At 37.2% G+C, this 16,465-nt stretch overlaps 1 pseudogene; it reads right to left on the bottom strand.

Annotated features, from left to right (window-relative positions):
• Positions 1–267: 267 nt before the first annotated feature.
• LOC122341660 lies at positions 268–15,606 on the bottom strand (annotated as a pseudogene).
• Positions 15,607–16,465: the final 859 nt, after the last annotated feature.

A 16,465-nucleotide genomic window follows, 5' to 3' on the forward strand; every position in this document is an offset into this window, starting at 1 on the left:
ATGCTAATTTTGAGTTGCAGGTTAGAGTTTCCCCCAGAAAGACTGCAGGAAATAGGAGGAGCTGGATGCTTCTGAAGTTATGTCTGGCCAAAAAATGACACAGAGTAATTTTGAGAAAGCACATTCTATGATGGAACGTCTTTATGTAGAATATTTTACCAGAGCTCTTTAGTCCTTTAAGTGAGTTTTTTTTCTACATGGATGTGTGGATGTTACAAAATTATGACATCAAACGAAAATAATTAAATACTAGAAAAGAGTAAAAGGAAAAAAGACTATAGCGTGTAAATAAAAACGTAATTATTAGAGAGTCCTACAAAATTATGTCCAGAAAAAAAAAAAAAGTTTTATTTAAAAGATGGAGTTATAAGGTATATATTAAAAGTTTTAAAAATATTAAAAACAATAATTATAGCAATGCATGTACATTCTAAAAGCAATCGCACGTGCAGATGATTTTAAAAAACAAAGTTATCTACATGTTTTTTTTTAAAAAAAAGTCAACGGAGAGAATAGCGAGGTCAAGTGCAATGATATGAGGCTCACGGCTGTAGAGCCGAGTAGGAAAAAATGACTTTTTCTATGTCTGATTTCTTTGTGGCTCAGGCATGTCCAGTCTTACTGTAACCTGTGGTGATGTGGTAACCAGACTTGAGTGGCGAGCTCTGAGTGTGTTTTACTGAGAAACTGAGCAGATTAAACTCAGCTCTGGCCATCAGCGCACTAGTAGTGGTGCGAGCCCTTTACCCACGCTGTGACCCTCCCATCTCTAGAATAGAGTAATATACCAACTGAGAATCACTCTATATACACATAAGATATATAAGCACCTATAGATACAGAAGAAAAAGAAATTAATTTGTCAGTGTGGATGCCATGATAACTTTGTGAGAAATGTGACTTTATTTTTATTTTATTTTATTTTTTCCTGTGAGAAATCGTTGAGAGCTGAGACCTTTTGTACATACTTGCTGTGGTTGTGTGTCTAATAAAGTACAGCTCTCTTCTATGACAATATTTCTACTGAGTCTTTCTTTTTATTCCCATAATAAATGAAATGTCTTACTGTACAATGTTTTCACTGTTTTATTAAAATTAGGGTATTATTTATTATCCGGCTGTATTAAAAATGCCTACATCTATGAGCAATTTTTACAATTTCTTTAGCAATATAAACACAGCAAAATGTGAAAAGTTAAGCTCAAGGAATTGTTAAAAAACCTTTTGTTCCTTATGTACAGTTATTTAGTAACATTCTCCTGTTTATCAGATATGTAAGCGTGTGTGATGATGGGTGTCTGTTAGTGTGACTTTGTTTGTGTGCAGCATCTGTTGTTGTGTGTGTTTGGCAGTCATTTTCTGTATGGCTATACATAAATGTAAAAATATTTTATTACATAAAGAATGAGACCAGGGGTTATGAACAGAAATCTCTTTAAGTAACCCTCAGTTGTCTTGTCGTGGTGTTGCTCTCCGACCATCGCCTCTTCGGTAGGGTGCATTTCTCAGATCTGACACAGACAAATAAAAAATTACATTCTAATGCGTATATATTATTAAAAAATTTGAAAAACAGATTATAGTATAGTAGGTGGCTAATCGATCTTACCAGTTCATACCATAAGGTAAGTGCTTAAGGTGTATATTTGACTTGATGACTATTTTGGTTGTATATGTGTACGATTTTTTACCTGTGATGATGCCCTCGATGGCCCCGTCTGTGACTTGGGGCTTCACCTGTCTTTTCTTCAGCTCTGCAATCAGGTCCATCTGAGGCATTTTGGGCATCATGGGTCCCTGATCATGGTAGGGAAAAGTTTCAGGTGCGCAGTTCCAGTATAAACATTTATATGAACATATAAATACTATTTGGTATTAAAAACTATTTATAAATAGTATATTAGTATATAAATATAAATAATAGTATATAAATATAAATAGTTTTTATACTACGTATAAAACATATTTGTTAATTTCATTTAAATAAATCATTGCTTGAATTAAATACAATCACAAAACAGATTTTATGTTAAAACATATTTTGAGAATAAAATGCCAAACAAATTTTAACGTGACACTGTCCTAACCTTTTGAGGAGTGCTTTCTTTCTTCTTTGGGGAAGGGGTTGCCTGTTCTTCTGCTGCAATCTCTTGTTTCTTCTTCTGTTCATTTTCTTGTTCTGCTTGCTGTTGTGCGACACAATAATACACCACAGTAATTAATAATAAGTTGGTGAAACGCTTGCAGTATCTTCGCTGTTTGTATAGAGCACAGCTCCTTTAAAGTTTTCCTATTATGTATTTTTGAAAATTACCTTTCATGTAGCAACACAGATCTAAGTGAATGAAAACATCTTGCAAAGTTTTAAATCTGTAGGTGCACCGTAAGTTATTGTGTCTCAAAATAAAGAGTAACTATTATACGAATCCCAAGCCGTTTCGTGTTGTTAAAATTAAACATTAGCGTATTGGTATGGCACAGACCGGGGAAAACTTGATTGCTCTAAATGAAAATGCAAATATATTCTTTGCCACTAAAAATAACCGATAAAAATAGCTGGTTCCCTGATAAAGCGGTACACAAATGATTACAGGAAATAAGACAAATTGGACCAATTATAGTTGAGCAAATCGTTTGGGAGTCGTATGTTATGCAGATTATAAGAAAATGTTTTTTGATCTTGCATGCATGTCAACCTGTTGTTGGAGGACCCCAAAACCAAAATATGAAGATGTCATTACCCATAATAACCCTTACAGTACTCTTACAGTACTTCCCGTAAACGTGTGAAGAATCAAATAATAACAGCTTTGTTAGTATGTGTGTGGACATAAACAAGTTCAATAGCTGTCTCTTACCTTATAAGCTTTGATAAACCTGACGAAGAGCGGGAAGAACATGGAAGGCTGTGTCGTCTTCGGATTCTCTCCGTAGTACTCCACTACAGATGCGTATGCCTCCTTGTTGACAAAAGAGAAAAAGTCAGCTAGGCTAATTAAGCAGAATTATTGTCAAATAGTTTGCGCTGAGCATACGCTGTGCTCTCACCTGTGCTGTCTTGCCATCTTTAACAAGCGAGTCTAATACATCACTGTTGGCCTTAACAAACTCTTTCAGCGCCGGGATGTCGTCCTGCACCAGGAACTCCTTCTTGGTCCCTTCCATCCCTCTCTCCAGAGATCTCACGTCCTGGAGCACACTGTCCAAAGACACTGAGAGAGCAAAGGAGTGAGAAAGACAAAAGACTTTGCATCCCCTTGTTTGTACATTAACTATAGTATGTCTTACCCAGAGCAGCCTTGTCTACAAAGCGAAGTTCAGTGTGGAAGGAGGTAAGCTCAGGGTACTTCTCCTGCACCATATTCGCAATGAAGTGCAACAAAGTCTGTGTGCGGTCTGTGGACTTAGTGTCCAACAGCTGAAAGACACAAGATGGAGAGACCGAGAGAGATTTTACTGTGGTCACCAAAGACAGATGCAGGGGTAGAAATATGGGTAAATATCCTCATGAAGAAGTGAATCAGATAAATATATTTATACAACATTTATAACGTGGATAAGAATCCATACATGTATTATGTCATGATAGATGATCAGTCTTTGTGAGTAGTAAAAAATTTTTTTTAATTAGTTTTTTTTTTTATTTGAACATTTCTTTCGAGATTTGAGACCTATTTCATTTGAATTGGCACTGTTGATGTATATTTAATTAATTTTATTCAGGGGTATTATAGTTTAAAACTTTTATTTCTTGAGAAATAAATGTTAAAATAAATAAATGTTAACTGAAATATTCAAACTTATTTCAGCTACTTTATTTTGCAGCTTGATACTACCATACCATATCATACTATATGTATATATATATATATATATATATATATATATATATATATATATATATATATATATATATATATAGTAGTTTGTCATAAAGTACATTAATTAATTGAAAATGATGTGGGTAATCCAAAACCTTTTAAAAACCTGGAAAACACAGGTAAAGGTAAAAATCTTTTCAGCTACAGATGATTAGCATTTTCATTCACATGCAAAGTTTCAATCACTATTTTCTTTAGAACCTAGCCTCTTTGTTTCTGCATCAAGGACCTTTACATAACTGCAAAGATAAATGCATAAATGCAAAGATACCTTACCAAGACACACACCTGGGGCTGTAACTTTCTTTTGTTATATACAAAGCATGCATACACTCAAGTCCTGCATCAAAACATCTTACAAACTCACTCACCAGGTCAAGGCTCTGCAGACGGAACCCATACGCTGCTCCTCTTTTACTGCTGTTCATGTAGTTCCCAAAAGCCAGGATGATCTGAAGCAGGAGACTGATAAGTGATCTGCACCGAAGGAGCACACCGTTCATACCTCTAAGTAAGCACAAATGAAGTCTACTTACCTCTAACATCTTCTTCAGCTTTGATGAAGACTTGAGGGACACGGAAGCCGCAATGACAGCATCTATTTGCTACAGAAACAGGTGAGGGAAAGAGGATGAGTTTTGAATCAAACATATGATTTATAATAGATACAACAGCCAAAGAGTGATGTGAACTGACCGGCTGCAGACGTTTCATGCTCTCTGGGAAGTTGCCCATGAAAGTGAGGGTGTTGATTCGCTGAGCAAGGCGTGGGATTTTACCAAAGCGGCTTATGAATCGGTCCTCCTCACTCAGGTCCTCAAGTGGCCTCCCTTCCTTCTCGTAGTTCTGCAGTAGCTTCATCTCATACTCCGATGGGATGAAGCGCTCCAGAAGCTCCAGAAAGTCCAGACTAAGAGACTGCTGATCATATCTGAGAGTAAGAAAGAGAGAAGTTTCAATGCTGGTTCAGGTTGGTGCTGTCTGCTGTTGTTGAAACACACCTCTCAATGGCTGTGCAGATGTTGTTGGGGCTCATGCCTCCCTTGCGGAGGGTTATAGCAAGGTTTTTGGCTTTGTTTGCCTCCAGCAGGGACACCTTACTGGGCGCCTTCTCAGTCACCTTAACCTTGAGCTTAGAAAGATCTGTTGGAGGACCTTGAGCTTTGGTTTTAAACTGCTCTGCAAACCCATCCATATTCAGCTCCTACAACACAGAGTAAGTGTAAATGTAATAGTTTAACTGACTGATTAAACAAATGTTTAAAAAGATAGTTCTCCCAAAAATGTAAATTCATTACTCATCATCTTTTTCTCAAACCTGTATGACCTCTGTGAAACACAAATTTCATCACATATTTCAAGTCATATTGTCACAAGTCAATGGGTTCCAAAGTAATTTTGTACCTCACTGGCTCTCATTATATACATTTATCAAAATATTTTATTTTGTGTCCCCAGAAGTCATAAAGGTTAATTTTGGGTGCATTTTAAGGATTTTTTTGCTGTTACCCCTAACAATTGCTCATCGTTCAGCTCGCTAAACACCGTTCCCGTCACTTGATTGGGCTTCAAAGCCTGCCAGTTCAACAGAGGCATCCTAAACTTTGGTTGGACTGGTTTACGCCCTTTGGTCCTGTGCAAAACAATGGAAAGTACAGTCATTCAGCTCAGGTTGCATGTCTGCATAAGTATTTCTTAGCTCTATTTATTTGTCTCTTCACCTGTTTCAGCCCCAGGGGCGGGAGGAGCTCCTGGAGGGCGGGGTGGTCCACAGCCAGGTGGGGCGCGGGGTGGTGGAGGACCTCCACCAGGAAGGGGAGGAGGAGGAGGAGGTGGAATACCTCCACATCCAGGAGGAGGAGGTGGTGGTGGAGGAGGTGGTGGAGGGTGCTGCAGCTCCAGGTGGAGGAGGAGGAGGAGGAGGAGGTGGGGTGGAGGTGGTACTGCTGAGGCTGAAGGGGCGGAGCTTGAGAAGCTGGATCTGACACAGCCACTGTGAACATTAAACAGATGTTTTATATCTCATGTTAATCAATGAGATCAGCTAAAGGCAATCATTTTCAGTTCACTTGAAGCATTAAGGGTTCATGAACTGAGAAATCAAAATTCTATTGCTCTTTTGATAGAGGTCACTGTACTACAAAAACAAAGTTTCAGAACTCAAAAAATGTTTGTTTTATAATTAATAATTGTTATAGTCTAACAACAATTTATACCAAAGCCAATCTGCCAAAATATCAGCGGTGTTTCCCACAGATTTGCACTTTATCTGCCAATGGGAGGCGCTGTTGTCATGGTAGAGATTAGGTTTCCATGGTAACGCCTTACACAAAGCAGCGCTCTGCTCAAAAATTGTGATTTTGCAGACATTACAAGCAAGATGAAATGTCGGTTTCCTTACAGTGATAAAACGCCTAAACTGGGTTTCGATTTTGAAATGTACAGTGCTCATGTTTATTCAGGGAAGTCAAAGACTTTTGAAAAAAAAAATGTGGCAGTTAATTTTGACATTGTGGCACTCTGCTGCAAATAAATGAATGTATGGTAAACACTGATCGGATTGTGAAATGTGCCACTCTATGACGTAATAGTGTGTACAAACTCCGCCTCCGCAAAAGATGATCAACGTCTGCTGCTACATCGCTGCTTAAAGAAGAAGAGAGGCAGACGGAGGTCCACGCAGAAAGCAAATGCTAAACTTTATTAGATTAAATTATTTTTAATGAAGCGTCAGGCCACATCAGTAAGAACTTTTTTCTTTGTTCACTTCATTTTATGGCAGATTCATTTAAAACGTAGCAAAAATTTTGTCAAACACAACGGTTACCCAATCACAGCATTGGCATTTACTTCTGTGTCTACAATCTGCCACGCTTATTCAAACAGACAGAAAATAGATTACGATGTGTTTTGATGATGAAAAGGTTAAAGGTGGACCGAGAACAGTAAAAAATATTTTTAAAAGGCAGTTCATCAGCTCTATAATTTTAAACACTAAGCAGAAGAAGAGCTTAGTGTTCTCTACCTGTTTGATTGATGATTTTCTCCACAGTGACTGGAATCACTTCGATGTCCAAGCTTCCAGAGGTTGTGCGCTCCAGTCGGACTAATCCTTTCTCCTCCAGTTCCTTCAGCTTGGCCTCCAGTTTGGACTCTGTCTCACTGTTTCTTTTTCTGTCTACCTGTGAGGGCTGTGACAGACGCTCCTGCTCTCTTTCTCTCTCTCTCTGAATCTCTCGTTCTCGTTCTCTCTGCTGCAAAGTGCTCACTTGGGCACAGGACTCTCGCAAGCTCTCCTGTTACACACACACACACACACGTGAAGGTTAGAAGCAATTCTTATTATTCTAAGAATGTATGTACTGCATTTGGCATACTGTATATAAGCTACAGAAAAATATTTATACATTTTACCATGATACATGTTTGCGTACATGCTTGTATGATACATGTCCTATTTCTAGTAAAAATACCTAAGTATGTTTTACATGTAAATATCTAAAACGAAATACGAAAAGATCTTGAATTATTATGTGTAATTAAATGTAATTATGTAATTCAACTGAAATTAAAAACAAATAATGATAATTAAAGATACATTCTCTGACACAAGTACAATTGTTATCTGTGCTTCTCATCAAGTTTTCTCATTCCTTCATTAGTTTGTGTTAATGAAGTTAATTATTTTTAATGGTTTTAGCTATCTATTATTTCTTCTCTGTTTCTTTATTTATAAATCACAACCAAAAAAGCATGCATATAAAGATACTAACTTGCAAACAATACTATGGAACATTTGGCTTAGTCAAAAAAACAAACATTTAAGCCATATGTTTAAGTAAATAAGATTTAAGCATAGACTGGCTGTCTACAGGGAGACTCACTTACTGCTTCTAACCTTAGTAATAAGGTGTGTTAATTAACTGTTAATGTTAAATGTTGTATTTAACGGTTCCCTCCTGGTAGAATGACTTTTCCAACTCCTTAGCCATCTTCACGAAAGAGCTGAAGACCCATCTCTTCCATCTACATTTGACTCTAACACTATTCTATGCGTACGGTGTTATACTGAAACTTTACACAGCACTTACATGTTATTTCTCTTATGTTGGTTTTGATTGCTTCTGTTGTCCTTATTTGTACGTCGCTTTGGATAAAAGCGTCTGCTAAATGACTACATGTAATCTTAAAAATGACGTAGTATAGATTTGCAGTGTGGTACCTTAAGCAGTGCTGACTCTTTAGTGGCCTGCATTAGTTGTTGCTCTAGTTCTGCCATTTTTTCCAGTGCTCCATTTTCATATTCCTGCAATCTGGCATTCAACTACAACACAAAAATATACACACACCTATGAAGAACAGAGCAGCCTACCTGAGACATGTGCACTATGCAGCAGATGATTATGTGCAAATATTATATAGTTATAGTATGGTTAACCTGTGCGTTGGTCTCCTGCAGTTCTGTTAAATGCTCCATTACTTCCCCTTTATTTTCGGCATCCTCCAGCAAAGTTCCAACATCAAACACGTTATCCAAGTACGCCTGGATCTGTACTTGCAACTTCTCACTTTCCATCTCCTTCAAGGACTGCAGACACAAACAGTTGTGTGTTACGTTACAAGGATAAAGCGCAGCTTAACGAATGCACGCCGCATATAAAACATCTCAGATCTACCATCCAATCCTGTGTTATATATGTGTGAGATGTTTTTTATTAAGCGTTAATCCGTCCTGTACATTAGTCTTACTTCTAAGTACTGGTCGAGACCCAGCTGGGTGAACTCATACTGAAGATGCACACGGAAGTTCATGTTCTCCACCGAGTGAACCACAATATTAATGAATTGCATGCAAGCCACCTGTGAAGAAAAACAGCAAATGCACAGAGTTTACAATCAATCATATTACACCAAAAATAAGCGAGCAGGCTAACTGTTGTGTTACTATGATTCAAATTAAAGCTCACCATGAAGTCTACATTGCTGTCGTCATTCATGAAGTACTCCATTAGCTTCTCAAAGCGGTTCTTCTCTCCACTCACCTGTGAGAAATTAAGAGATAAGTGTTGAGCATGACACAAAAACATTAAGCAGCACAACTGTTTTCATATTTGATAATAACAAAAATAATAATAATACATGTTACTTGAGATATTTCAAAATATTTAAATTAGTTCATTAGGATTTTAGAGAATGAGGACAGAAGAAAATGTATCTTGGCCATCTGGCTGGTCATCTTACTTCTTTAAAGTTGTCAAAGGCTGAGATGATGATGTCATGTCCTCCTCTAACCAGACACACTGCAGCCAACAGCTCCAGCACAAGTGCCTTAGTCCTATAGACGGTAAATGTATTACAAACATCACACAACAAACACACAACCCATACACCCCACAAAAAAAAAAAAAAAACACACACTCACCTGGGGTTTTTGTTGTTGAGGCTGAGTGTAATTTCATTGACACATCTAGGGTGAGTCATGACTAAATTGAACCCAGACTGTTAAAAACAAACCAAAAATAAAATGGTGAGTCACAAAGTTCTCCTAAAATTACATTCGAGGTGCTGAGTCTAGTGATTGTAGGTGTTCACACTGATATACCTGATAATTCATGATAGCACGCAGACACATAATGCAGAGGTGAACATCATCTCTTTGGGTGGCCAATCGGGCATTTCGCATCGTTTTTCTGGCATGGGCCAAGTTACTTATTCTAATGTGAAATGGCAGGGAATGAACAAAAAGATGAGCACTGAATATGAATTATCCAAGTACACTTATCTTAATAAGAAAAATATATAAACGTCATGGTTTCTTCATTTCAGCCCTGTATTTTAGGGGTGTACTGTAGTGATGACTCACCGGACTGTGAATGCACGTGCCGCTCTGGTCACGCCGTGTGTGGAAGAATGGTTAACATTTTTGGCTAGATCCTCCACTGATCTCTCTGACAACCTCCTGCTGTCTGATACAGATCCTCCGTTTTCCACAGATTCTGCCTCAAACCTGAGAATCACGTCAGCACAGAATGTGAGTTCATTTTTAGCCACTGAGAGACTACATGCTTAGACATAAGTGTTCTTAATAAGCATCTATGGCTCCATTAAGAAACTTTTAAATCTACAGTAAAATGTCCTTCACACTACACTTTTACAAAAAGGCTGCAAAAAGGGTTTTTTAATGCAATGGCACTGAAGCAGCATTTTGGGTTCCCCTAAAAACTTTCAGTTAGCAGTTCTTAAAAAAACATTTTTCTTAATAACGAACCTTTATTTTTAGGTGTGCAAGAAAAAAGGTTATTTTAAGATCTGATCACTGAAAAGTTTGTTAGAGAACCAAAAATTATCTTTTGCATAATAATAATAATAAAAAACTTTTTTTACGCATTATTTTTAATGTATCAAAATCAAAGTTTTACTCAAAATCTGGTGCTGATGGGAAATGAAAGAATAAACATACGGTGCATCACTTTGAGCATATGACAAGTAGTCCACAAGGACACATCCAAGCCTTGGTTTTCCTCATTCAAAAACTCCTGAGCCCACCTACAGAGTACAAAAGGAATATCATGATGTGTATCTATGGAGGTTTTCCATTATTCAGGTGCAAAATTATCTTTCAGTTTTATTCAGGAGTAGAAGTGAAAGTCTATCTTTGCGCTGCACAAGTAAACCAAGCTGCCACTAACCCAATGTGATTGGTTCTCAGCGAGATCTCCAGCTCTCTCAGGACTTGAGTTGACTCCTGCACACGTTTCTTGAACTGTGGAGACATGCGACATGACACAGACATGAGATTCTAAACTGAGTTTTCTTTCTGGGCAGATGGGTGTCAGCACTGATGTGGGTATAAAAGAAATGAGAGTATATGGAGGTGGTAATGGATAGAACAGAAAGAGAGTGATGGTACTGACCCTGCGTGCCACTCCGCCCTGGTCCTGGTAGAAGCTCTTGATTTTAGTCAGATACGCAGAGGGAGGGTTTTTCACCTGAAATCGCTCCTAACAGACATCAGGAGAAAGAGACACAATACATGGACTGGTTTCCAGCTGTGATGAAGATATTTAAATGCTTTTTGACGGAATAGAAAAATATAAATGTAGAATAATACCATTGAAACTTATTGGATTAAAATACAGTAAAAAAAACATTAACATTATGAAATATTATTTCAGTTTATCATAAAAGTAATTATTACTCCAGGCTTTAGAGTCACTTGATCCTTGAGGAATCATACTAATATATGAAGAGTTAATTAGCAAAAATAGATAACTATTTTTAACAGTTTTTAAAAATCTTTTCTTAATTTTGTTTTGTTTTTTCCATTGTGCATTCCAATTAATCGCAAAGGTCGCAAACTTTAATTTTAATTGATCTGAAAAGTTATTGTTTTTGCAAATAAACCCTTCATACATGCTGATCTGATGCTCAATAAACCTTTTCAATTGCGAACAGATGCGCTTCTTAGTATTTCTGTGGAAACCAAGATACATTTTTTGATGAATAATGTTTAAAAGAACAGCATTTATTTAAAACAAATCTTTTGTAGCATAAATGCATTTACTGACACTTTTAAGCAACTTAATGCATGCATAACATAAAATCATATTTTTTTACAAAATAAATAAATAAACCCCAAACTGTGTTGTACATCCATATCAGAAACGTATTGATTTTATTTTCAGTCTTATTAATACACATTTCAGCTGAAGGTGGTATATAGCCTACATAATGCCCACAAGAAATACATTTTAGATGTGCTCACTCATTGCTATCACAACCTGTGCTCTCTGCATGCATACCTACAAAACTTGCATCCCACAGTTGTCATGGAGACACAAATATTAACACAGGAAGTGCGTAGACAGCACCTTTAGAGTCTGACCTCATGCCGCTGCTCTCATTTTTCCCTTGAAGCATTTTTCTCCTTTTGAGATATCTGCTTACTATCAGCCTTTACATCATCCCCTTTAACCACACACTTGCATCATTTTTTTATAGCCATCCGAATATAAGAATACACATCCTTTGCGAACCCTAGCATTGAGTCTTGTTAGCCTACTTAAATTAACATCATTCACATTTTCCTTCTTAAATGCCATGCATTTTCTGAAACTGATCACTAGAAATGCCTCGACATTCATTTTAATTAATTTATCACAACAATGAACAATAAAAAACAGGTCAGATCCTTACATTTATAGCATTTTTTAATAAACACTATAGAGACATTTTAAAAACGTTAACATTTTCTCCTGATATATATATATATATATATATATATATATATATATATATATATATATATATATATATATATATATATATATATATATATATATATATATATATGTTTGGAATAATGAACTAAATGCTGTATTTACTTTCCATCTTTCAGGCTCCTTTAGAAATTGGTTACAGGTGCTTGAACCCTGGTTACAGTCTTTATAGAATTTAGTTTTTTTGTATATGAGTCCCAGTTGTAAACATCTCTTTTTGCTTCTGTAGTGTCTAAATGTAGTCTACCAGATTAACTTCGTCTCAAAGCTCACACCTACGCTGTAGATGTATTATGCTAATACCCAGAAATAAAACTGCCTTACATACTTCAGTATGACTAAATTATGATGCATTTCAATATGAGTAATGTCTCACTCTCTATATGAGAAGTAAATGAGAGAAACGACCGAGATACTCTCAGTTTTACATTGCTGCCATTATTTAAAAACTTGATCGACTTACCTGATCGCAGACCAGCTCCCATTTCTTTTCATTGTCATACTGACTCAGAAGCTTCATCTTGTCAGGAGGCAGATTCATGGAGCTCTGAAAAGAGAAAGTAGAGGTTCATCTGGAGATCCGATGAAATCCTAACTGTACAAACACGATAGCTTATGGACCCGTGGACTCAAATTACTGCAGTATCAATGTTAATATACTTATAAATAATATTGCTATTCTTATTGGTTGATGTGCACGATTCATACCCATCACAAAGTACTGGATTTCAGTAGAGGGATTACATCCATAATACTGAATATTAAAAAAGGTTTAAAAATATTGCTGCCAGTGATATGTAACCAAGAATCAGGTTTGAACTGTTTTTGGAAAAAGAAGGGAATTTTGCCAGCGCTGCAGTACAATAGTTGGTTTGTAATGCTTATGGCAACATCTGAATTCTAGAGTGTGGGAAAGTCTGAGTATGGTTTATGAAAGAGAGTGTACTGCAGTCTTTCCTTAGTTTCAAATATCATCTGATTTTGCATCAAAACATATCTGATGCAAACGTTGGTGGAAGAGATGTAGAGAAGGAAATGTCTACATTACAGAATGTGTTATGATGCAATCATTGTTCCTTCTTTAGTCTGCTTCAGATTGCTAAAGGCATAGTTCAGGCAAAAATGAAAATCCTGTCACCTTTTAGGTGACTTTTTCGTTTCAATTGGCTTTTGTGGAAATTTGAAAAACCGTCTCAGTAAACATCTACTTTTCTTTTCTAGCCGTTGTAGAGGTTTGGAATGACATGAGGGTGAGAAAATTATGCAGTTTTCATTTCTGAGTATATTATCATATTCGTACACGTTATTTTTACCTAAGGTTTATCTGCGTAAGATCATATGCTGTGTCAGTCATCAGTCTGACACAATGTGACTTCCTGAAAATATGGCACAGGGGCTATGTTGCTACATGTCTTGAACTTAAACACATCAAAATTCATCATTAGCTACACGATTTTTACTTTCACACCAGAGCTGGAATTGCACCTTTCAGTCCAATGAATAGGTGTGGTTTGTTAAAACAAAAAGAAAAAAAGGTGTAAAGTTTATGGTAGAAACACTGTGATCTTGGGTGTTTCCTCTTAAAGCGCTAAGACATTTCCGCTCTGAGCATGGTAGGGTTGTGTGCATAAAGACCGAAAGCGCATTTAGAAACAAATTGAGCGGTTACTGGAGGAACAGAGAGAGAAAGAGAACAGGGTGGGTATCGTGGGGTGGGGGACTAACTGTGGTCTACTGGTTCTAGAGAGTGAATAAAGTGCAGACTAGATTAGGTTAATATTATATATAAACAAACAGTTCAGGGCTTGTGGCAGTAGTCTGTAATGAGAACATCACACTATAGTATGATTTTATGTAATGCATATATCCTTCAGCACACAATAGTAATCAGGGTATGAGTTATTTGAATTTATGGGGTCAAGGGATTGTCCCGAACTCCTCCATACAGTACTTTAAGCATTTTAAAGATGAGTCTAACAGGTCCAACTCACCACAGGGCCTGGGGTAGTCTAGTTGTGGCCCCCTGTGCATAGACCAATAAGAGTATTTCCAGACAGATCAGGTGGCCTTTTGTTACATGGGAGTGCTTTTTTAACGTTGTTCAAGTTGAAATGTTATTTTGAGAAGTTAAAAACAAGAAATAAAGTCATACCGTGAGATTTTAGACACTTTCATGAGAAGTCACAATATTTGTTCTGAAACGGAGACGGGCTTATAATGTGTTGCTGAGGTGGAAATGCAAAATACACTCTTAAAAATTAAGATGTTTCAAGAGGTTCTTCACAGCAAAGCCAAAGAACAACCATTTTTGTTTTCTACAAAAAACCCTTCAGTTCTTTGAAGAACCATCTCTGTCCTACCATTTTATAATTTAATGAACCTTCTTCCACCACAAAGAGTCTTTTGTGAAATAGAAAGGTCCTTTAGATTCTTTAGAGAACCATTTAGATAAGGTTCTTCTATGGCATCGTGAATTGATGAAATCAATTAAATTATGCAACACATTGTTCAACACACGGGACGGCGTATCTAGAAATATAACCAGCTAACAGTGTTGTCTTACAATGAAGTGAAAGACGAAACAAAGGTCAGTTGTCACCGAGAATACAAGATCTCTTTTTATCTACTGACTTCTCTTAAGAAGTTGCCTAATATGTCATCCCACCACTGCCATTTCCTATACCAAAAGCCCATGTGGAACTGAAGGGACAGTAAACAGACCGTTTTAAGTCTGAAGTCTGTTTTTTTTCTACATGTTACTTCATTTTGCATTTCAGGTGGAAATTTTCATATTGCTTTTTATCACAGATCATCACTGTCTACACTCCACGAATACAATATAATTTTTTTTCAACTTTTAGCTAGTATTTATGTTTAAAAAAGCAAAGACAAAGAATCTAATACTGATGTAGTTCCTAGCACAGCTGCTGTTTAATCAGAACAGGAAGTATCAAGATTAGCTTCTTTTGCTGTGTTGGATGTATAATATTTACATGTCTGCGTATGAAGAACTCACCAAAACCACACTGAAGCGTTCTTCGAGCTCTTCTTCAGGAGGCATGGGCAGTTTAGCAGGGGCACATTTCTTTTGGGTGGGGAGAGCAGCGTTTGGCCCTCCTGTTGAACCTTTGGCTTCAGGCCCATCCACCTGCTCCAACCCGCCGGCTGCGTTACCCATCACAATTTTCCTTATGAATTCCAGGATACTGAAGTCTTTCTGGATCAACCACTGACAATTCCCAAAGGACGAACTCTGGAGAAACCCAGACAAACCTCTGCGCAATCCACAGGTAGAAATCCACCGAAGTGTCTAGTCACTTAGATCCAGTGTAGCTGAAAGCACATGGAGTCTTTTAGGACATGCTGTTAGACAGCATGGATACCTTTCAAACCAAGAACAGTGTCCTGGACGGTGCACGTGATTGCGAAGAGGCTCTCAGTTTCAAAATGGGAGTAAACAGAACTTTCGCCTTTACTCAGTCAAAAAAAAGGAAGAAGAAAAGCCTGTTTATGTTTTCACAATAAAGACAATAGAGGTCCCTTGAAAGTCCAGCTCTTCAGCCTTTCAGTGCGGCTGAGTGTGTTGATTACCAGCGTAACAGGCCTGTTCTCCAGTTGTCTGCCTCTCATGTGAGTGCTTCAGGTGTTGGAGCATCTTCCTTCACGGCCACCCCCACCGGATCAAGCCTGCAGAAGTTTCTTCCAGAAGAATACACAGATGTTGGCAAATTTACATGAAGGCACCTGTCCGAGCACACTGGTGTGTGTCACAGAAATGAGAGAGAAGCAGTTGTGACAGCAGGAGGAAACCACAGAAAAAAAAAGCAGAAGCTTCAACACTTCCTGTTATACCTCGCACTAGAGAGAGAGCGCGCTGGGTGTGTCAGTTGAAGTTCTGTTTGAATTTAAAAAATATGATGATCTAAAACATATCACAGCGCTCATGTGCTCGTTGTGTCCTGTATGGGTGTCACGACACTGATGCTGTTGGTCAGGGTTTGTTGTCACAAGACAACTTGTTTTCTTGCTTTCATTTTCTTTCTAATTCTGTCCTAATTTCATAATATTTATGGGTATTTATAAGTTAATTACATAATTTACTAATACGTAGTTAAAATAAAAAAGTGTCTGTTTATGGACCCAAGCGTACAAGAACAGTTGTGTTTTTATTACCCAATAAATTTATTGATAAATATGGTAACAAATATATTGCAGACTGATAGTTAATGTTAGTTAATGCATTAACTACCGTTAGCTAATGGGACCTTACTGTAAAGTGTTATGTTTGTAATCAAATTGGGTAAA

Source organism: Puntigrus tetrazona, chromosome 3, assembly GCF_018831695.1.
Source record: "Puntigrus tetrazona isolate hp1 chromosome 3, ASM1883169v1, whole genome shotgun sequence".
NCBI classification, from domain to species: domain Eukaryota; kingdom Metazoa; phylum Chordata; class Actinopteri; order Cypriniformes; family Cyprinidae; genus Puntigrus; species Puntigrus tetrazona.